Here is a 23,660-nt window from a genome sequence, read left to right as displayed (position 1 = left end):
AAACAGAGGCTACAATATTATATCCAAATGCCACCTTGAAATCATTTTTCTTCAACAAAATCCCCCAAGGAACATTAACTTTGCTATTAATGCACATAAAATGCTGCTGACATACTGCAAAATTCAGGCTAATTTAATAATGCCTGATAGGCCTCACTTCATGTTAAGATGATGTAATAATATGTTCCTAAATGAACCTCCTCATTACCTTCATGGCAGTTGCATAACTGATGAACCATTAAAAGGAGACTGGTGTAGCAGTAGTGCTGGAAACAGTGATGGATCATTCTGCAATTGAATTATTTTTTATTGATCCAACACAGAGCATAGAAGCCAATGTCTTTATTAACAATAGGTACGATCTTTAAAAACTGCCAGAGTTAAGTGAAAAATCCTTTTATCATTATGACTAAGGTTTTCATTGATACATCTTAAACAGGTGTTTATTATAATTAGTTTCCGTAAGTGTTTCACAACCGATTTAAACCTAGAACATGGAAGGGTCTTGGGTTTGTTCAAAGATATTTAAGTTTCATCAGAGTTCAGATATTGTACCCTTGAGAAAATGACAACTTTAAAAACACAGTTAACTCTCAGTTATTTGAAAAGATACCCAGACCATTTGCTTCTTTCCACCTTCTTTTTCCACAATAACCAGTCTCATCGTATATCAATCTTTAAACATAGGGGTGTTTGATAATGAGAAAAGAGTAATGATAAACACAAAACAGTGAATAAATAATGGAGCTTCAAAATAAATGAAGCAAAAATTAAAAAGAATTAAAAGGGGGAAATAGAAATAATAAAAATAAGAGTAGAAATCAATAGAAAAAAAATTGGTTTTAAAAAAAAATCTCCATAAAATTAATAGCTCCCTAGATAGACTGATTTAGATAGACTGATTGAGAAAAGAGAAAGGAGGGTGAGAGACGAGAGACAAAGGGAAAGGGGAAACACAAATTACCAATGTTGTTGTTGTTAGGTGCCATTGAGTGGGTTCCAACTCCTAGGGACCCTAGGTACAGCAGAACGAAACACTGCCCAGTCCGGCGCCATCCTCACAATCATTGTTACGCTTGAGCCCATTGTTGCAGCCACTGGGTCAGTCCGTCTTACCAATGGTCTTCTCTTTTTCACTCACCCTCTACTTCACCAACCATGATGTCCTTCTCCAGGAACTGGTCCTCCCTGATAACATGTTCAAAGTACGTTAGATGAAGTCTCAGCATCCTTGCCTGTGACTGTATTTCTTCCAAGACAGACTTTTTTGTTCTTCTGGCAGACCATGATATATTCACTATTCTTCGCCAACACCATAATTCAAAGGTGTCAATTCTTCTTCAGTCTTCCTTATTTATGGTCTGCCTTTCGCATGCAAATTACCAGTATCAGGAATGAAATAGAGGTTATCACTGTAAATCATATATACATTAATAAGATAATTAGGAAATAGTATGGACAACTTAATCCAACAAATTAATTTGGATTAATTAATTAGAGGAAATACGCAAATTCCTTGAAAAATACTTTTACCAAAGGCAACAAAATGAAACAGAAAATCTGGGTAGCCCTATATCTAATAAGGAAAGTGAGTTACCTCAAAAATCTTCCCACAAAGAAAGCTCAACGGCCTTATGGTTTCACTAATGAAGTCTGTCAAACGCTTAAAGAAGGAACAATACAAATCTTACATAAACTCTTTTAGAAAATAAAGGAGGAGGGGATACTTCCCAACTTAATTTATGAGGTGAGCATAACTCTGATACCCAAACCTGACACCTGACAAAGTCTTCCTCTCCGTCTTCCCCCTACCCCCTCAGTTGTTGTTGTTCCTCCTCCTCTCTCTGTCTCTCTCTGTTTATGAATGTATTATTCCTCATGAACAAAATATTAACAGAACTAATCCAGCAAGAATAAAAAGAATAGTATATCCTGCCCACCTTTGGTTTATACCTGAGATTAAAGTTTGGTTTACAACGTTTGAAAATCAGCTTAGTCTACCACATTAACCCAGTTAAAGGGAAGGGCAATATGATCATTTTTATAGATGTAGACAAGGGATTTGACAAAATCAAATACTCCATCATAAAAGCTCTCAGCAAACCAAGAATAGAAGGCAGCTTCCTTAATTTGGCAAAAGGTGTGCGTGAAAAACCTACACCTAAGAGCGTACTTAATGGTGAAAGACTAAATGCTTGCCCCGAACACCAGGAACAAGGTAAGAATTTCTGCTCTCACCACTTATATCCTGGCCAGTCTAATAAAGCAAGAAAAAAAAGTGTAAAGGTTGGAATGGAGTAAGTCAAGCTGGATTTATTTGTGGATGGCATGTTCATGAATACAGGAAATCTTAAAGAATCATCAAGATGCTCCTAGAACGAATTAATATAGTCATCTATGTCACAGATACAAAAAAAAAAAAAAAACCAACTGCTGTCGGAGGTGATGCCAACTCATAGCAACCCTACAGGACCGAGTAGAACTGCCCCATGAGGTTCTCGAAGCAGTAATATTTATGGAAGCAGACCGCCACATCTTTCTCCCTCAGAGCAGCTTGTGAGTTTGAACTGCAGACGTTTTGGTTAGCAGCTGAGCGCCTTAACCACTGCACCACCAGGGCTCCTACAAATACAAAGTCAGTATAAAAAGTCAATTGCATTTCTGTGTACTAGCAAAGAACAGTTGAAAAATGAAATGAAAGCAAAACCATTTACAGTGGCATCAGAAGCATAAAGTACTTAGGGATATGTTTAACGAAAGGAATGTAAGACTTCAACGATGAAAACTATGAAGCATTGCTGAGAATAATCAAAGAAGATCTGAATAAATAGATATGCTGTGTTCATGAATTGGAAGACTCAATATCTTTTAAATATCATTTCTTCCCAAATTGATCCATAGATTTAATGCAGTGTCAGCCAAAAGTCCAGCAGGCTTTTTATAGAAATTGATAAATATTATTTTAAAATGCATTTAAAAAGTCAAAGAATTACGAAGAATTAAAACAAAATTGAAGGATTTCCTTGACTTGACTTTTAGAGGCTTACTATAAATCAGTACTAAGCAAGACAAGGTGGTATCTTTGTAAGAATTTACAAATAGATCATAGAACAGGATAGAGTCCAGAAAGGGACCCTACCTATATGACAAATGGTGTTTTATAAGACAGCCACAGCAATTCAATAAGAAGAGAAAGATCTCTTTAACAAATGATGCTGGAACAACTCTATCAATTTGAAAAAAGTTAAAAAAAAAATTTAAAAGAACCTCAGCTCTTACCTTACACCATACACAAACGTAAATTTGAGGTTGATCATAGACCTAAACTTGAGAACTAAAGTGATAAAGGTGCTAGGGTAGAAAAAAAAAAAAGACTGGTGTTGCCATCTCGGGGCTAACAAAAATTTTTTAGGGAAGACAAAAAGTATAAAACGTAAATGAAAAATTGATAAATTGTACTTAAAATTAAAAACTTGTACTCATTAAAAAAAGCACCATCAAGAAAATGAAGAGAAACCACAGACTGGGAGAAGATGTCTGCAACATATGTATCTGACAGAGGATTTATATGTAGAATATATAATAATCCTCAGCAACTCAATAATAAAAGGACAGACACCCTTGTTTTTAAAAAATGGACAAAAACACTTGAGCACACACTTCACAAAAGAAGATAAATAGGCAGTAAGTGCATGAAAAAATGTTCTGCATTATTAGCTATCAGGCATATCTAAGTTAAAGCCACAATGTCATACCACTGCACATCTACCAGACTAGCTGAAATTAAAAAGGCTGAGAACATCCAGTGTTGTCAAGGATGGGGGGCAGCTTGAACTGTCCTGCGCTGCTAGTGGAAGTGAAAAATGGTGCCACGACTTTGGAGATCTGTTTGGCAGTTTCTTACTAAGTTAAATATGCATCCACCCTGTGATCCAGCAGTTTTGTTTCTAGGTATTTATCCAAGAGAATTGAAACCATTATTCACTAATATATTTGTAGCAACTTTGTTCATGATAGTTTAAAACTGGAAACAACCCAGATGTTCATCAACAGGAGAATGGATAAATAACCCGTGGTATATTTGTACAGTGAATGCTGCTTAGCAATTGGGGGAAGATTTTTCAACAAAAGATGCAGTAACAACTGGATGTCCATATGGACAAATAAGAACTTCAGTCCCTGTCCCACACTAAACATAAAAATTAATTCAAGGTGAACCTAGATCTAAATGTAAAAGCTAAAACTCTCAAATGTGAAGAATAAAATCATGAGAGAATATCGTCACAACTTGGGGATAAGCAGAGGTTTCTTAGATAAGATACAGAAAGAAATAACCACAAAATAGAAAAAAGAAAAGATAAATTAGACTTCATCATTATTAAAGACTTCTGCTCATCAAAATGACATAGTTAAGAAAATGAATAGACAAGCTACAGACTGGGATTCAGTTTTGTAAAACATGTATCTGACAAAGGACTGGTGTCCGGGACATATTAGAACTCCTGCAACTCTGTGATAAGATTACCAAGGCTTCTACAGGTTCTTCTCTGTTGGGTAGGAGTTTTAAGTGCAACAGATGAGCAAAAGACTTCCAGTCCCCTCAACAACAACAGAAAATTATATAAAGACTCCCAGTACCTTCTAGACTTGTAATTCTGGTAATTTCAAGAACAGGCTCATTTTAGCTGGGAACATGATTGCAAACTGCTGTATAGGAGGTTTCCTATGGTGTAACTGTCACAGCATGGCACAAACGGTTTGCACTCGGCTACTAACCTGAAGGTTGGTGGTTTGAACCCACCCAGAGGCACCACTGAAGAAAGGCCTGGTGATCTGCTTTTGTAAAGATCACAGCCAAGAAAACCCTAGGGAGCAGTTCTACTCTGTAACAGCTGGGGTTGCTGTGAGTTGGAATTAGCTAGATGGCGGTGGGTTTGGTTTGGTGATACAACTATGCCTCTCTTTTTGTTTTCTTTAGGGTTTCTCTTTTAGGGAGGACAATCTTCCTTTGTCAGGAGAATTGACAGTTTTAACCATGTGGCTTGATGGGGTGACTTCAGAGAGTATATTTAGAGAAAACCCCAAAGTATGGGATCAATAGAATAGCTATCCAGCCTGAGGTGTCCATAAGAATATAAGAAAATCTTACTAGTTTTACTCATAAAAGTAAATTTTTAACTTGCTAACACTATAAAATTTTAATGCATTTAAAATTATTTCTGCAACCTTAATTGTTTGATCTCTAGATTTTGGTTTGAAGTAGTGCTTTTATAAATTTCTATAAGTTTAGAATACATTCCTTAAGAAGTATTTGAGATGCTTTGCTTAATTTTCAAACCTGCTTTTACTCAGGTAACAATGAGTGTTTTCCTCTGTTTTTATTAGATTTACGCAGATCTTTATCCCAGAGTATAACATGTTCATTGTATTTTAACATTTTATTGGCCAGATTTTTGCAGTTTTTACCATTCTTTATTTTACATTTAACAAAAATAATCCTTCATTTTCTAAGAATTATCGTGCCCTTATAAATATAGCATACCCAATCCACACACACACACAAAAGTGTTGTTTTTCTTTATGTTTTAAGCAGACCAGATTCACTTACAGTTTAAATGCTTCATCCTTTCTCTCATTTTTCTATCTTACTGGGTGAAAAACACCAAGGAAACAGCTTCACATATTACAAGACTTGCTTAAAAAATAAAGGAACAAATCAACAAGTATTTGCCTGTGTTACTATGTACGAGGAACTGGGCCAGGCAACAGAAGAGAAGAATTACTACCAGTCCTTAATAAGCTTACATTCTCGTGGGGAGAGACAAGCTCTGTACTCGTAGACAATTAACTAAGCATATGGTGACCCATAATCTCAAGTAAGTAATAAGATATAAACTGGAACTCAGAAGATAGAAGAACAAATGTGATTTTGATACAGAGAAGGTTTTGCAGAGGAAGTAAAGAACTCTGAGATCTTGGAGGATGGATAAATACGTGATGGGGGAGAATACCTTGGGAAGAGAAAGCGTGTGACCGGTGAAACGTGCACAGTTGTGCTCAAGGCGTTTTGTCGCGGCTTTAATTTTCCCCCAGCAAAACTTACCTTAATAAGGGCAGAGCTGGTGACTGCATGTTCATTGCGTATATCCAGCCTCTAGCTCAGTGCCTGAAAAATGGAAGATTTCAGTAAATATATATTAGATGGAAAAAAAATAACTATTTTCTTGGAATGGTATCCAAGTTTGACTTCAGTGGAATGTTTATTTAGAGGAACAGTCTGCAGTGCTTGAGATTGTAAGTAAGGTGCTTGAATGTCCAAGAAAAGAGTTTGTATTTTGTCCTATAAGGGTTTTGGATTGAACAAGTGACATGATGAGGGAAAAAAAGTTTCTTAGAAAACGTAAGCTCTAGCTTGGGATATACTAGAGAATTTATCAGCTGGAGATAGGGAGACGGTTTGAGATGGCATTCTCTAGGGCACATGTGAGGAGCAGTAGGATGAATGGGAGGTGGTTTAAACCAGTTGTAGTTAACCAGGCAGCAGCACATTGCAGGGGTTAAAAGATGCTTAAAAAAAAAAGTAAAATCATGACTTTGCTGCAGATATACAAATGAACACATATAAAGATTTTATTTAATTCATTAATGAAAAAATTGGTAAGGTATTTTAACTAGTTCAAAGAAGAATCCCCAGACAGATACATTTATAGATCAGGAAATGAATGCTGAATGCATACAGATGAAGGCAAAACTGGCCCCCCGCCCCAGCCCCCTGCTTTTAGAAGATGGGAGTAGAGGTGTTGTTGGGAGTAGAGGTGTTAAAGGCAGGAGAGTTGTTCATCCTTCACTGGATGGATTTGTTTTTTGCAGTGCTATCGATAAGAATTATTTTGCATTACTATAAGTTGTCAACAACTTAGAGTTGTAAAATACAAAAAAAAAATTTTTTTAAATCACTTGGAGTCAGTTCCAATTTAAGGCAACCCCATGCTGTGTGTCAGAGTAGAACTGTGCTCCATAGGGTTTTCAATGACTGACTTTTTCATAAGTAGATTGCCAGGCCTTTCTTCCAAGGCACCTCTGGGTGAACTCAAACCTCCAGCCTTTCAGTTAGTAGCTGAGTGTGTTAACCATTTACACCACCCAGGGACTGCAGAGTTGTAAAATAACTCCCACAGTATCAGAATAAGGGAACCTGTAAAGATATGTTTTAGAACACCCCAGGCAGCAGACTATGGCCACCAGCCACATCCCCCTCCCTACCACTTTTCTGTGAATAGTTTTATTGGAGCGCTAGCTGTGCCGGTTCCTTCACATTCATTCACATATCAGCTCTGCCGCTGCTTCTGCAGTACCAGAGGTGAGTGGTTGCGACAGAGACAGTCTGACCTGCAAAGCTTACAGAAGAAGTTGGCTGACCCCTGTGCTAGGTAACACATCATTTTCCGTAGAAGCACGGTGTTTTGTTTTGTTTTGTTTTTTCCTACATGGGTATGTGTTTCTGATAATTAAGAAAATCAAGGCTTTCCTACGTGGTCAGTCCTACACTGGCCTGCTGTTTCCCCAAGAGAATTAATTAAAGCTAGTTGTTTTGAGGAAAAGCCGTTTGGATATTTCTTTAAGTAACAACAAACTTAATAGTATGGAACTTAGCCTTAGGCTGAATTATTAGAAACATAATATTTAGAACAAGAAAGTCGTTCCTGTATTCCCTTCTGAGCCAATACATTTCAGCTGGCATAAATAAGCCAACACTCATTCAGAGAAGGACTTTGAAATAGTAGATTAATTTGAAACTCTGTCATATGAAGAGTGGCTGAGGGCCTTGGGGGCCTTTAGTTTTAAGAACGGAGGACCCTAGAAACATGAGAAGCATCTTCAAATATTCACAGCATAATTTGGCTTGTTCTGTGACTTTTGAGGTCAAAACTTTGAAAAATGGGTAGGAATCAAGCCATCTGAATTATAAGAAGGAACATTGTCATAGTCAAGCTGCCCAGAGGATGGGATACTCAACCTTGGAAGGTAGTGACTTCCCCTCTCTGGGTGTATTCAGGCAGAGGCATCCTCTTTACCAGCATGTTATAGAAGGGTTTGAGTACCTGCTGTTTGATTGAAATAAAAGACCTTCAAATGTTCTTTCATTTCTTTGAGCTCTCTAGTGACAAAAGATTTTCCAAAGTGGTATTGATGATCCATCTGTGGTTGGAGACCAGATATTACTATTGACGTTAACCCATAGGGTTGTAGGTGTGTTTTTATTATGATTCCAGTAGAACTCAGCAGACTACATGTAGGCATCTAGATAGCAAATGGTTGAGCTGATCTAGTGATCAGGTTTCAGGCCACTTGGGTAGATTGATTATAGTGATAATAATAATAAAATGATAGCACATACCAGACACTTTTGTCCCAGGCACTGTTCTCTGCACCTTCCATGCGCTGTTCATTTCGTCCTCTGAACATTCTACGAGAGGAAGACTATTGTTACTGTTATTGCTCATATTAGACAGCTAAGGAACCTGAGGCCTCAGGGGCTTATATAATTTACCCAAGGTGTTACAGCTGTAAAGTGACAGAGGATAGTGGAATTGAGGTTGTGATAAGAGAATGGTTGAAATGACAGTCTACAAGGTCTAGGTTTAAAATGAAGGAAATGAAGCCATGATTAAACTTTGGGACTGGAAAAAAGGGAGAGGGGTCAAGATATGGGATGTCTTGAGGTGTAAGAAAGGAGCCCCGGTGGTACAGTGGTGAAACGGTCGACTGGTAACTGCAAGGTCAGTGGTTCAAACCCACCAGCCGCTCCGCAGGAAAAAGATGTGGCAAGATTTACAGCCTTGGAAACCCTATGGGGCAGTTAGTTCTGCTGTGTCCCACAGAATCCCTCTGAGCTGGAATTGACTCAGGCAGTGGGTTACGGCAAAAGAACAGGTACAGTAATAACAGTGGTGGTGGTGTAGGAGTGGAAGATTTTGCATGAGTTGAATATTGGGGAGGGGTGGTAGTTCAGACCTGTGGAGTAAGGTTGGAGGGGGGGAGTGGGTTATGAGATTGGGGGCTGGGAAATTGCTAGAGTCAGGAAGGTTAAGAAGGCTTTAAGACTTGGCTGCTGGGTTGATGTTGACACTACTCAAGATGATTTGCTCACGAAGCAGCCTTGCACAGTGGCTGACACACAGTAGGTGTTCAGAAAATGTTGTTTGAACCATGTGATCTAGGTGATAACATAACTAGCGAGAGCGAAAAGCCATTAGCTGCCCGTAGAATGAGCTTCTGGGTATTGTGGGTTGTTTGGAACGTAGGTAAAATAAATTGTTTTGTGAGAGGCTGTTTTTTCAAAGCTTCATCTTCGAGTATCAAGCCGTAGACAGTTTTCATTTCCTGCTTCTATTAAAAGGCCAGAGAGAATTAGAGTACATAGGGGTTACTTGGCAGGGAAAAGAACTTCATTCATTGTTTCTTTGTTTCTGTTCTCTCAATAAAAATGGCTAATCTTATATTTGGTGGAACTTAGTGCCCGTTAGAAACATTGTTTCACAAAGTCAGTGTTTTCTTTTGCAAACTTATTTCAGGAGAAAAGAACTTTTAAATAATGGCTACAGATTATACACTTTGGGGGGTGTCACAGACAGGTTATTAGGATAATAAGGGATTGTTGGCATGAGAGTGGGGGAGGACAAAAGCTGAGAGGGCAGAATAAATGAAGCCGGAATAGCAGAATGACAACCATTGTTGAAGCTGGGTGATGTTGCATGACGGGTCGTTATACTGCTTTTTTTTTACTTTATATGTATTTGAAACTTTTAAAAATTAAAAGATTAATTTTTTTAAATGTCCAGTATGTAGTATTCTACTTAAAAAAAAGTGTTACGTGTCTAACTAAGTGCCTAGTGCCATACTGGGTTTTGTGTTACTCCTGATTGTACTTATGAGAAGGTAAGGGCTCAGGAAATGGGAGAACTCATTCCCTAGATTGTGAAAGACAGCATTTAGGGGAAAGGGAGTGGCCTGAAAGTATTAGAACTCGGCTGAAAATATTAGGCTTACATAACACTACTTCTACAAAAGCAAAAGAGAAATGATGTTCTTTATCTTCTGTTCTGATGTTGGTTAGCACCTCACAGAGCTGCCTCCTTTGTATTCATAAAAGAAAAGGCTCAGAAGCAAACTGGTAGCCATGTAGGAAGCCTTTCTGTCAAGGAAGTTTCTAAATTCAGATGTGAAGGAAAACTACTCTCTTTGGAGGAAAAAAAAAAAAAGAGGAGGAGAGGAAAAATCGTGCTTAAAGTATGTTCACTACCAAACTCATGATGGGTGTACGTTTAAGAAATCCCATGGAGCATTTTCAGAAGTGGAGACTCTTTTCATGGAAGCTTACAAAATTCTAAAAGGAAGTTATTCTTTTTGTGTATTTGTAATTGTTTAAATACAGGATGTCAAAATGGCTTTTAGCTGGTTGTCTTCGTATTTCCATTATTTTCAAGTAGCCTTTCTTTTTTGATCTACATCTCAGACTTCTCTACCCTGGTATCTTTCCATTGGCTGATGCAGTATTCAGGAGAAAAGTTCAGAGAAAAAAAGTAATAGTGGAAAAGAAGTATTAAGATAGTAAAACTTCAGTCTGGTACTGATAATTAAAAAGGATTGAGAAATTTAAACTGCTAAGATTATCGTGTTTTAGTAATTTAATGGTATCTAGATAGTTTATTTTTTATTTTTTAAGCCTGTGAGATAGGGCTGATTGTGTTGCAGGATGGAGTTGATGGATGACTGTCATTATCTTCTCAAACCTGCATGACACTCTGAGTGTAGACAATGATAATTAAATTTTCAAGAGACCATGTTGAGATTATAAGATTTGGGATGTGTAAAAGAAAGAGCATAACGGTTGGCTAGTGGTGGTTGGTGTGTTTTTATTGACCCAGGAAAGAAATACAAGCATCTCAGGTTTTCCCTTATTTTGTCCCCTCTATCCCCCCCCCCACCCGCCCCAAATTAATATATTGTCCAAAGTGTTGGTAATGACTTGGAACTATTCAGGTTGCACAAAGCATTTAATGAAATCTTGTCTTAGACAAAACACTAGAGAGGATCATAATTAATGTCTCATTTTCTGCCAGTTGCCATTGATTGCTCATTCAGGATCCCTTTGTTCTCAGAATGATAACAACTGTAGTTTGCATCACTATCTAATGAGATTCTCTGGATAGAATTCTTCAATAACATGCTGATAATTGCTAACATATCCCTGGAATTTCAATGTAAAAACGGATTTGCATCATAATACAATTATTTCACAAATGTCAGTGTTTTCCAAATTCAAAATTTATTAAGTCTGTTTTTAATCATTTGTAGAAAATTAACAGAAGACTGATGTGTTATTAAAGTCCAACATTTCTATTTTGCCCCGAGTTCTCTCACCCTCTGAGGTTGAAATTGAGTGTGACTTTGCATGAGAGGCGTCTTTGCCACTCCTCGGTTTACCAGTCATAATCTTTGGAACTTCAGATGGACTTATAGCCGTGATTTTTCTAAACTAAAGGAAGGGTTGCAAATATGGTAATGCTATACTAATTTCGCTCTTAAAACAATTTTGTTTCTTCATTTCTTAACAAAAGAAACACGTGGTACAGTGTAAAGACTTCAACCGAGAAATTCTGATGTTTTATATCTTTCTACCCCTTAATTTTACACATTCCCCCTCCCCTCCCTGCAAAAAGACAAGTCTGGGAGCAGCTGCTTGCCTTTATGTATTAAAACTGCATCCCATTTCATGGGTGTAAGATAGGCATGAAATTAAGGAATTTTTAGAATGTACACAGAGCAGAGGCCGCATGAGTCCATGATAAATATTTTTTAATTCTTGAGATACATGACTATAATATTAGGTACTCTCCGTCTTATTTTTCTAGAAAACAAATTAGTGATAGAGCACTAGTCAAAGATGTGTGCTCAGATTTAGCACTTCAAAATCTGAATCAGGAAATGAGACTAATAATTTTTTACTTAGGGTTAATTAGGCCCTGAAGGAACCCTGATGGTGCAGTGGTTAAGCACTCAGCTGCAACAGAAAGGTTGGCAGTTCAAACCCACCAGCTGCTCCATGAGAGAAAAGACCTAGAGATCTGCTCCTAGCAATTACAGCCTGGGAAACTCTGGGGTAGTTCAGCTCTGTCCTATAGGGTCACTGTAAGTCAGAATAGACTTGATGAGGTATGACAGTTAGACCGTTCTTCAGCTGGATGAATTCAGTTATGAATGGGTATCAAGGTGTATCTAGTACAGTCTTTGGGCCAAACCATTTATGGTAGAATGCATTCCTGAGGAAGTAAGCTTATGTTTATCAAGATCTCAAACACTTTTCCTTTTGAGAATAGAGACTGTCCAGATTTTTGCAGTGCGATTCCAATTCCTGCTGGCTACTGAGTAGCACCATTTTTACATAGGACATTCATCTACCTTTCTATAAAATCACATTCAGAGTGCCCTTCAACAAGATCACATTAGTAAATTGTATTAGCTCAGCTCAGTACTTTATTTGGTCAGCATCATCACCAAGACTTATACTGAGTGGCCACTTCAAGTTCACATTTTAAAGCCAGGGTATCTCTAGCACATAGAGAGGGAGAGAGAGCTTGGAAAAAAAAAAAAAGTTGTCACATCGGCTACTAAAATTTCTTATAAAGAAAAAAAATTTTTTTTAATAGGGTAGTTTTTTTTTTTAGGGGTTTATTGTATGTAATTCAAAATGGAGCTTACTTGTAGGGTTGATTACACTAATCTAGGCTGTATTAGTCAGTGTTCAAGGGTATAACCCGCCATTGATTATTCTTCATTAATTAGATATATGTCTCACAGATGAGGTTCTAGAGGAATATAAAAAGATTCTTTCCTAAAAATGTGTTATGAAATGAGTGCTATGTCACTTCAGAATACTAATTCTGCCTAGAATAAGACAGCCTTAGCAGAGTCAAGCTGCCTTGCCTAGTTCTATATCCGCTGGGATGTTTATGTATTCTTTTTGCCTGAGATACCTCCAGGACAAGATCAGTGGTAATCAATAGTGCTTCTCATTTGTTTTAGGCAGGCAGAAAAATCAATAATATGAACTGATACCTAATTTTATTTCAGGAGAAGAGAAAATAGTTTATGATGTCTGCTTCAGTGCTACCAAAAATGTTTGAAGAATCAAATAAGCAAAAAAGATACAATTTTCGTAATCGAATATCAAAATGTTGGGCTTATGTAATTTAGCCTTTTTATTTTTTTAGTCATCTTTTCCATTGGTTTCATGTATATTATTTTCTAGGTTGTTAGATTCTTGTGGAGAAAACCTTGTCTTAAACTTCTTTTGTATTTCTTACAGTGCTGAGCAATTCATTTTGGTTAACAGGATGAAATGTGATCTTCTGTTCTTATAAAGATAAAATTTCTCCTAGATTTACTTTGGCTAATGGTATGGATCATGCCACAAAGTGGGTGAAAATGGTTATGGTTGTGATCAGGACAGCTGGGTGAAGTACGGCGTCTGTATCTTCGTTGGCATTAATATCCACTGTGGAACAAGAAGATAGGCTATTTCCTAACTACATCTCCGTATTTGTCTATAATAAGGACAAAGGTTTGTCAACACTAAAATTGGTAATAAGTAACTTTTTTTCCTAAAAAGTGTATTTTCCTTTTTTTCTTCCTTTATTCCATGAATATATGCAAAATCTTACCATATGTTCTGTAGGCTACTCAGCTTTGGGATTGCAATCCAAAAATTCATTTGTAGGTCATCGATTTAGAATTATAATCATTGGTATATCTTTTCAAGTTAATAGTCTTATAAATGGTAAATAGGTTCTTATACTGTTGCAGAAGTCTTGTATTGAAGAAAGAGCTTTCTAAACAGACTTGATTCAAATTGGGATTCCACTACTTACTATTTGTATAGCATATGAAATCTACATAAGATTTACTTATGTAATACTTAATCTATACAGTATTCATAAGTATAACAGAGATGGTACATGTGAAAATGGACTGATAGGTCCTCAGCATGCTCTTCTCCAACTGTTTGTTTTGAAAAATGTCAAACCCACAGCAGAGGTGCAAGAATAGTACGATGACACCCATGTGCTCTTCACTGAGATTCCTCAGTTGACATTTTACCACATTTGCACACATGATGTTCACATGAATTCTTTTTTTTATTCAATGCGTGTGTGTACACATGTCTGTGTAATGTTTGTATGTATGCTGTATGTATGTTTATATACACAAACACATACTTCTGCTGGATCATTTGAATGTAAGTTAACTTTCCTTTTTTAATTTATTCTTGGTCTGGATTCATACAGCTTGAATCTGTCACACCCTTCCTTGGATTTAGTCTCTTATTGTCAACTCTCTCTGGGGGTCTGTCACTTCTGCCCCTGTTGTCTTTCCTATTTACAGCATCCTATCTTATTATGGCCTTAGGGATTTGAAACCTAACCTCATCAGGAAAGACAAGGTCTCCTGAAACCTCAGGCCACTTACTTAGGACAAAGAGTTTGTGCCCAAGAAACAAAGAAAAAAATGTCACGTATCTTATTTTCATTCTTTTGTGATGTTTAGAATGTGACGATCTATGGGGAAAGAAAGAAAATTAAACAGAGACTTCAGTTGTTTTAACTAAGGCCAGTAACCATGCTACGCACTTAAGCCTTATTTACTTCTCCCAGCCACCCTCTGAGCTAACTCGTGATGCATCTATTTACAGAAAAGGAAACAGACTTGTTAAAGTTAACTGACTTGCCCAAGATCATACAGTCAGGATTTGAACTCAGGGTAGCTAACTCCAAAGCTCATTGGTGCTGTTTTCAGGGCATCAAAATTTGTGTAGACGTTCAGTCTACTTTCAGGAATGTAAGAAATGTACTTTCCTATTCATCAATTTATACTATTTCACGCCTCTATTACTCTTGTTAGTCTTTATTATGGCTATTATTTGGAAAAAAATAACTCGCTGGCTAAATTTTACACCTCTGAATTTCTCTTTACCTCGTTACTTAAGCAGACAGATTTCGTCACCACCCTCTAAACTCAGTGTTTTGTCCCTCCATTAAAGTATTAGATGACAGGCCAACAAACATTTTCTAAAAAGGGCCAGAGAGTAAATATTTTAAGCTTTGCAGACCATACAATTTCTGTTGTAATTATTCAGATTTTCCACTGTAGTATGAAAACTGCCATAGCCAATACATAAACTGTGTTGCAATAAAAGCATTCACAAAAACAGGCCTTTTTTGGTCTACAGGCCCTGGTTTGGCTGCCCCTGGTATAAATCATCATTTTATGTACCACAAGAATTTATATGCCTGGGAAGTGTGGTAAGGAGCACTGTTAGGGACGTAGATGCCCGTCTCCTCTCAAGTGATTATATGTGTAGAATGACCAGTTTCATATGTGCCTTCTGTGTGAGAAAAGGCAGATGGAGTGATATGTATAGCAGGTGCCTCAAAACGTGATACCCAAGAAAGTTAGTTTTGCAGGGAGCATCTTGTCAAAGACCATGATGTTTGAAAGAAGGCTTCAAGGTATACGACCCCTGTGCTCAAGCATGTGGTAATAATATGTCCCATCCAGCATGCTGTGAGCCATATTCTGATCTTGCTATTTGAGGAATGTTGAGTGTGCCTAACACAGGCAAAAAGAAACAAAACAGATGTGACAATGAAAACTCAGTATAACATCTGTGGGATACTTGATTCCTGGGTCACACCACTCACATCGATAACATCGAAATCATCACTAATGGTTTATTGTATAAATAGAACACAAATATATGTGTCGTTCACATTTACATCAGGTGTTGAGCAATTTTATCATTTTTCCTGTTATTATCTTAAGGGAACTGTTTCTCCTTTATGTCTGATAATCACACCCTCCTCTCCCAGTCTGCCAAGACCTGTGTATGTTGAAATTTGTACAATTAATGCTAAGTAATGACATTGATATTATGCGGCCTTTTACTGTACACATTGTATTGTCTGGTGATTGAACCCGTCTTCTTCCCACTTTTCTCCTTTCTGAAGGAATGTATCATCTCTGTTCAAAAAAGAATTTACCTTGAGAAGAGTCTGAAAATTGTACTCTGAATTATGAGCATTTCTGAAAGATATAATGGTCCTTGCTGGTGTGGTACATTAATTATTTTATGTGTTCTCCAGCCTTGCTGAGTAAGCTTTAAAAAAAAAACTGAAACATCACATTAAAATCAGAACACAACATACCAAAACTTATGGGATGCAGAAAAAATAGTCCTTAGAAGGAAATTTATACCTCTGATGGTGCAGTGGTTACCAGCTTGGCTGCTAGCCAAAAGGTGGGCAGTTCCAGTCAACCAGCCTTGCTGCTTGGAACCCAATGGTGCAGTTCTACTCTGTCCTATAGAATCACTGTTAGTCAGAATCAACTCGATAGCAATGGGCTTGGTTTTTTGGTTTTTAAACACCCACATTAAAGAAGAAGAACAAAAGCAATATTCTGACTTTATACCTTGAAGAACTAGAGAGAGAAGAGCAAACTAAACCCTAAACTAACAAAGGGAAGGAAATAGTAAAGATAACAGTGGAAATAGAGAGGAAAAAAAAGTAGAGAAAGTCAATAAAACCAAAATTTGGCTCCTTGAAAAGATCAACAAAATTGACAAATCTCTAGCTAGTTTGATTAAGAAAAAAAGAGAAGACCGAAGTTATTAAAATCAGAAATGAGAAGTGGGGTCATTATTACCAACTATAGAGAAATAAAAAGAATTATAAGAAAATAGTATGAACAATTGTACACCAACTTATTAGATAAGCTTGATGAATAGCAAATATGAACAGACCAGTAAAAAGCAAAGTGACTGAATCAGTAATCAAAAACCTTCCAACCAAGAAAATCTCAAGACCAGATGGCTTCACTGGTAAATTCTATCAATCTCTTAAAGAAGAAATAACACCAGTTCTCCTCAAACTCTTCCAAAAAATTGAAGAGGAAGGAATACTTCCTCACTCATTCTATGAGCCAGCCTTACCCTGATGCCAAAGCCAGACAAGGACATCACAAGAAAATAAAACTACAGACCAACATCCCTTATGAATACAGATGCAAAAATCTTCAAGAAAATACTAGCAAAGCAAATTCCAGCAATATAACCAAATGCCAGAGATGTAAACGTGGTTCAACACATGAAAATCAGTGTAATATACAAAATTAATACAGTGAAAGGGGAAAAAAGCCACGTGATCATCTCAATTGAAAAGGAATTTGACAAAATCTAACCTTTTCATGATTAAAAAAAAAAAACAGCAAAACACTTGTCACACTAGGAATAAAAGATAAATTCCTCAACATGATGAAAAGTACTGAGAAAAAACTCAGTTAATACTCAGTGAAAACTGAAAGTGTTTCTGAGATCAGAAATAAGACAAGGATGCCTGCTTTTGATAATTCTATTTGATGTTATGCCAGAAGTTCTATCCAGAGCAAATAGGCCAGGAAAAAAAATGAAATTTGTCCAAAACAGCAAGGAAGAAGTAAACCTGGTCGCAGTTGACATGATCTCATGTATAGAAAATCTTAAAGAATTCGTAATTTATTAGACCTAATAAATGAATTTCCACCAAACACCTGTCAGTCTGTCATACTGTGGGGGCTTGCATGTTGCTGTGATGCTGGAAGCTTTGCCACCGGTATTCAAATACCAGCAGGGTCACCCATGACGGACAGATTTCAGCTGAGCTTCCAGGCTAAGACAGACTAGGAAGAAGGACTTCTGAAAATAATTAGACAGTGAAAACCTTATGAATAGCAGCAGAACATTGTCTGATATAGTGCTGAAAGATGAGCCCCTCAGATTGGAAGGCACTCACAATACAACTGAGGAAAAGCTGCCTCCTTAGAGTTTGACCTTAATGACATGGATGGAGTCAAGCTTTCAGGACCTTCATTTGCTGATGTGGCATGTCTCAAAATGACAAGAAACAGCTGCAAACATCCATTAATAATCGGAATGTGGAATGTATGAAGTATGAATCTAGGAAAATTGGAAATCGTCAAAAATGATATGGAATGCATAAACATCAATATCCTAGGCATTAGTGAGCTGAAATGGACTGGTATTGGCCATTTGGAATCAGACAATCATATTGGTCAGGTATGCCAGGAATGACAGCTTGGAGAGGAATGGCATTGCATTCATCCTCCAAAAGAACATTTCAAGATCTATCCTGAAGTATGGAAACCCTGGTGGTGTAGTGGTTAAGTGCTACAGCTGCTAACCAAAAGGTCAGCAATTCAAATCCTCCAGGCACTCCTTGGAAATCCTGTGGGGCAGTTCTACTCTGTGCTATAGGGTCACTATGAGTCGGAATCGACAGCAACGGGTTTCGTTTCAGGTTTCTTATCCTGAAGTATAATGCTGTCAGTGATAGGATAATATCCACGTGCCTACAAGGAAGATCAGTCAATATGATTATTCAAATTTGCGCACCAATTGCTAAGGCCAAAGATCCAGAAATTGAAGATTTTTACCAACTTATTCAGTCTGAAATTGATCGAACATGCAGCCAGGATGCATTGATAATCACTGGTGATTGGAATCCAGAAGCTGGAGACAAAAAGGATCGGTAGTTGGAAAATATGGCCTCAGTGATAGAAATGGTCTTGGAGATCACATAATAGAATTTTGTAAGACCAATGACTTCTTCACTGCAGATACGTTCTTTCACCAACATCAACAGCGACTATACAGGTGGACTTCACTAGGTGGAATACACAGTAATCAAATAGACTACATCTGTGGGAAGAGACAATGGAAAAGCTCAATATCATCAGTCAAAACAAGGCCAGGGGACTGTGGATCAGACCATCAGTTACTCACATGAAAGTTCAAGTTGAAACTGAAGAAAATTGGAACAAGTCCATGAGAACCAAAGTACAAACTTGAGTATATCCCACCTGAATTTAGAGACCATCTCAAGAATAGATTTGACACGTTGAACACTAATGACCAAAGACCAGACGAGTAGTAGAAGGACATCATACATGAAGAAAGCAAGAGGTCATTAAAAAGAGAGGTAAGAAAGAAAAGGCCAAAATGGATGTCAGAAAAGACTCTGAAATTTGCTTTTAAATGTTGAGTAGCTAAAGCAAAAGAAAGAAATGATGAAGTCAAAGAGCTGAACAGAAGATTTCAAAGGGTGGCTTGAGAAAACAAAATAAAGTATTATAATGACATATGCAAAGACCTAGAGATAGAAAACCAAAAGGGAACAATACTGTCAACATTTCTCAAGCTGAAAGAACTGAAGAAAAATTTCAAGCTTCAAGTTGCAATATTGAAGAATTCTACAGGGAAAATATTAAACGACGCAGGAAGCATCGAGAGAAGATGGAAGGAATACACAGAGTCACTATACCAAAAAGAATTGGTTGACGTTCAGCCACTTCAGGACGTAACATATGATCAGGAACCAAGGAAGAAGTCCAAGCTGCGCTGAAGGCATTGGTGAAAAACAAGGCTCCAGGAATTGATGGAATATCAATTGAGATGTTTCAACAAGTGGATGCAGGGCTAGAGGTGCTCATTTGTCTATGCCAAGAAATTTGGAAGACAGCTACCTGGCCAACTGACTGGAAGAGATTCATATTTACGCCTAGTCCCAAGAAAGGTGATCCAACTGAATATGGAAATTATCGAACAATATGATTAATATCACATGAAAGTAAAATTTTGCTGAAGATCATTCAAAAGTGGCTGTAGCAGTATATCGACAGGGAATTGCCAGAAATTCAAGCCGGATTCAGAAGAGGATGTGAAACGGAAGGTATTATCGCTGATGTCAGATAGACCTTGGCTGTAAGCAGAGAATACCAGAAGGATGTTTACCTGTGTTATTGACTATGGAAAGACATTTGACTGTGTGGCTGGCTCATAACAAATTATGGATAATGTTGCAAAGAATGAGAATTCCAAAACACTTAATCGTGGTCATGAGGAACCTGAGGCAGTTGTTCAAACAGAGCAAGGGGACACTGAGTGGATTAAAGTCAGAAAAGGTGTGCATCAGGGTTGTATCCTTTCCCTGTAAGTATTCAGTCTGTATGCTGAGCAAATAATCTAAGAAGCCGGACTATATCAAGAAGAATGGGGCATCAGGATTGGAGAAGGACTCATTAACAACCTGCGTTATGCAGATGACACAGCCTTGCTTTCTGAAAGTGAAGAAGACTTGTTGAAGCACATACCGATCAAGATCAGAGACCACAGCCTTCAGTATAGATTACATCTCAACATAAAAATCCTCACAACTGGACCGATAAGTAACAGCATGATAAACAGAGAAAAGATTGAAGTTGTCAAGGATTTTATTTGACTTGGATCCTCAATCAACACTCATGGATGCAGCAGTCAAGAAATAAAAGACACAGTACATTGGACAAATCTGCTGCAAAAGACCTCTTTAAAGTGTTGAAAAGCAAAGATACCACTTTGAAAACTAAGGTATGCCTGATCTAAGCCATAGTGTTTTCAGTCACCTCATATGTATATGAAAGCTGGACGTTGAATAAGGAAGACTGAAGAATAATTGATGCCTTTGAATTGTGATGTTGGACAAGAATATCAAATGCCAAAAGAACGAATCTGTCTTTGAAGGAGTATGACCAGAAATAAGGATGGCGAGACTATGTGCCACATACTTTGAACATGTTATGAGGAGGGATCAGTCCCTGGAGAAGGATGTCATACTTGGTAAGGTAGAAGTTCAGCAGAAAAGAGGAATACATATTGACACAATGGCTGCAACAGTGGACTTATGCATAACATTTGTGAGGACGGCGCAGGACCAGGTAGTGATTCGTTCTGTTGTACATAGAGTTGCTATGACTTGATGGCAACTAGCAACAACAACATCAACAAATGAATTCAGGAAAGTTGCAGAATACAAGAGCAACAAACAAAAATTAGTTGTATTTCTATACACTACCAGGGAACAATTGAAAAGGAAACTAGAAAACAATTTCATTAACAATAGTATCCAAAAGAATAAAATACTCTGTCCTGTAGGGTCGCTATGAGTCGGAATTGACTCGATGGCACTGGGTTTGGTTTTTTTTTTTGAAATAAATTTAACCAAGGAGGTTGTAAAAACTACAAAACATTGCCAAAATAAAGAAAAATTAACGGAAAGACGTCTTCCATTCATGGATTGGAAGACTTAATATTGTTAAGATGGCAGTACTGTCTAAAGCAGCCTACAGATTCAATGCAATCTATCATAATTCCAATGATTTTTTTTTTTTTTTTTTTTTGCAAAAATGGGAAAGCTGATCCTCAAATTTGTGTGGAATTTTGAAAGGGCACCAGGTAGCCAAACAGTGTTGATGGCCAATCAGTTTTTGAAAAGTGCGCCAAGACCATTCAGTGGGGAAAGAACAGTCAAACAAATGCTGCTAACAGCAACTGGATCTCCACTTGCAAAAAAATGAACTTGGACTCCTACCTTTCCCCATATACACAGATTAACTAAAAATAAATCAGTGACATAAATATAAACTAAAACTGTAAAACCCTTAGAAGAAAACATAGGGGAATTTCTTCATGACCTTAGATTTGGTGATAAGTTCTTACATATGACACCAAAAGCATGAGCACAAGAAAAAATAAATTAGACTTTGTCAAAATTAGAAATTTTGTACATCAAAGGACATTATCAAGAAGGTGAAGAGACAACCTAGAAAACTGAAGATAATACATGTGATAAGGTGCTATTATTCAGAATACATACAGAACTCCTAGAACGTAACAGCAAAAAAAAAAAAAACTTTAAAACTGGTCAAGGAACATGAATAGACATTTCTCTAAAGAAGATATATACTTGGCCAACAAGCACATCAAAAGACGTTTAACCCAGTGGACCCTAACTCATGGTGACCCTGCAAGTACAGCTGTGCTCCATAGGATTTTTAGTGGCTGATCCCCCTGCCCCCGCACCGAAGCAGATCGCAGGCCTTTCTTCCGATGTGCCTCTGGGTGGACGCAAACCTCCAGCCTTTCAGTTAACAACCAGGTATGTTAAGCATTTGCAGCAAACCCACCCCTAAGTGTTCACCCTGAAAGCAGGTGTTCACACAGATGCTTGTACATAAATGATCTCAGCAGCACCATTCACCGTAGTCAAAGAGCAGAAACAACCCAAGTATCTATCAGCTGATGAAGAGATAAACAAATTGCTCTGTCTGTACAATGGCTTAGTTTATGCCATAAAAAGGAATGAAATACTGACACATGCTTCAATGTGGATGAACCCCAAAAACATTATGCCAAATGAACGAAGCCACAAAGAAAAGGTCGCACATTGTATGATTCCATTTAAATGGAATATCTGGAATGTGTAAATCCACAGAGACAGAGAGCAGATTGGTGTTTACCAGGATCTGGAGGAAGGGGGAATGGGGAATGGCTGTTTAACGAGTATGGGCTTTTCCTTTTTGGGGTGATGAACATGTTTGGGGACTTGATAGAGGCGATGGTTGCCCCTGTTGGGCCTGCACAAGGTGCCACCGACCTGTACACTGAGACGGAATTTAACTCCACGGCAACAGGGTTTTTTTGTTATACTTTAAAATGGTTAATCTTATGTGGACTTCACCTTAATTAAAAAAAAAAAAAAAATTCTGAAACATCAAAGAAATTTAAAATCATTAAATAGTAAACTGAAATGGGAGCTTTTCTGACTACTAAGATTGAGGCTGGGACTGGGCTACTGTGGTTACTGTTCCTTAATAGAGCTGAGGTTATTTATTTCTCAGTACCTTTATGATACTCAGTGGCAGAAAGGAAACTACCGGAGAGTCTGGTGATGGCAGTAAACCCACTGCCGTCGAGTCGATTCTGGCTCACAGCGACCCTGATAGGACAGAGTAGAACTGCCCCGTAGCATTTCCAAGGCTGTAAACCTTATGGAAGGAGACTGCCATGTCTTTCTCCCATGGAGCCGCTAGTGGCTTGAAACCGTCAGCCTTTCCGTTAGCAGTCAGTCAGTTTAACCACTGTGCCACCTGGGCTCCTGGTGATGGCAGTAAGGGGTGTTGAATATAGGTAGGAGGATGACAGTAAATGTCAAGGGGAATCACAGGTCTTCCCGCTTGAGGGCATCCTCTCAGTTGTATTCAGCGTTGTTTCCTAGTGAGTCTTTACTCCTGTTTTTCGAGCCAATGTGGTCTGTCTTTACTTCACCTAGCAGAAAGCTTGGAGCCAGATTCTGCCAGGCTAATCTCTTTGGCTTTATGATAGACTTGCTGGGTTAGTAGGTCAGGGCTGCTGAATCTGGATTTCAGCAAAGCACTTGACAAAGTCTAATGTCGTCCCTGTGGCATACCTCAGGGCTCTCTCCTCAGCCCTGTCATCCTCATGTTTTTTGTTCGTTTGTTTTTTAATCACATCTTTGATGCTCAGACACCAGAAAGGCTAACAGACAGACCAGAATCTAAAAAAGATAGGAAGGATGATTATTATGGACCAAATAAAACAAGATGAAACTTTTCAGAGATAAATGTGAAGTCTTGTATTTGAGACCAGAAAGCACTAGCTGAACGAGGACAATGTTGGAGGGACATGACTTAATAGCAGCCTCTGAGAA

At 37.8% G+C, this 23,660-nt stretch overlaps 1 protein-coding gene across 8 annotated transcripts in view; it reads left to right on the top strand.

The window, feature by feature from the left end:
• The window catches only part of TCF12 (transcription factor 12), a 340,614-nt gene that overhangs the window by 220,470 nt on the left and 96,484 nt on the right, over window positions 1-23,660 (top strand). The window lies entirely within an intron of this gene.

This window comes from Loxodonta africana, chromosome 13 (assembly GCF_030014295.1).
Source record: "Loxodonta africana isolate mLoxAfr1 chromosome 13, mLoxAfr1.hap2, whole genome shotgun sequence".
NCBI lineage: Eukaryota > Metazoa > Chordata > Mammalia > Proboscidea > Elephantidae > Loxodonta > Loxodonta africana.
The sequence above is the reverse complement of the archived record's forward strand: the minus strand, read 5'-3'. Positions and strand labels throughout refer to the sequence as shown.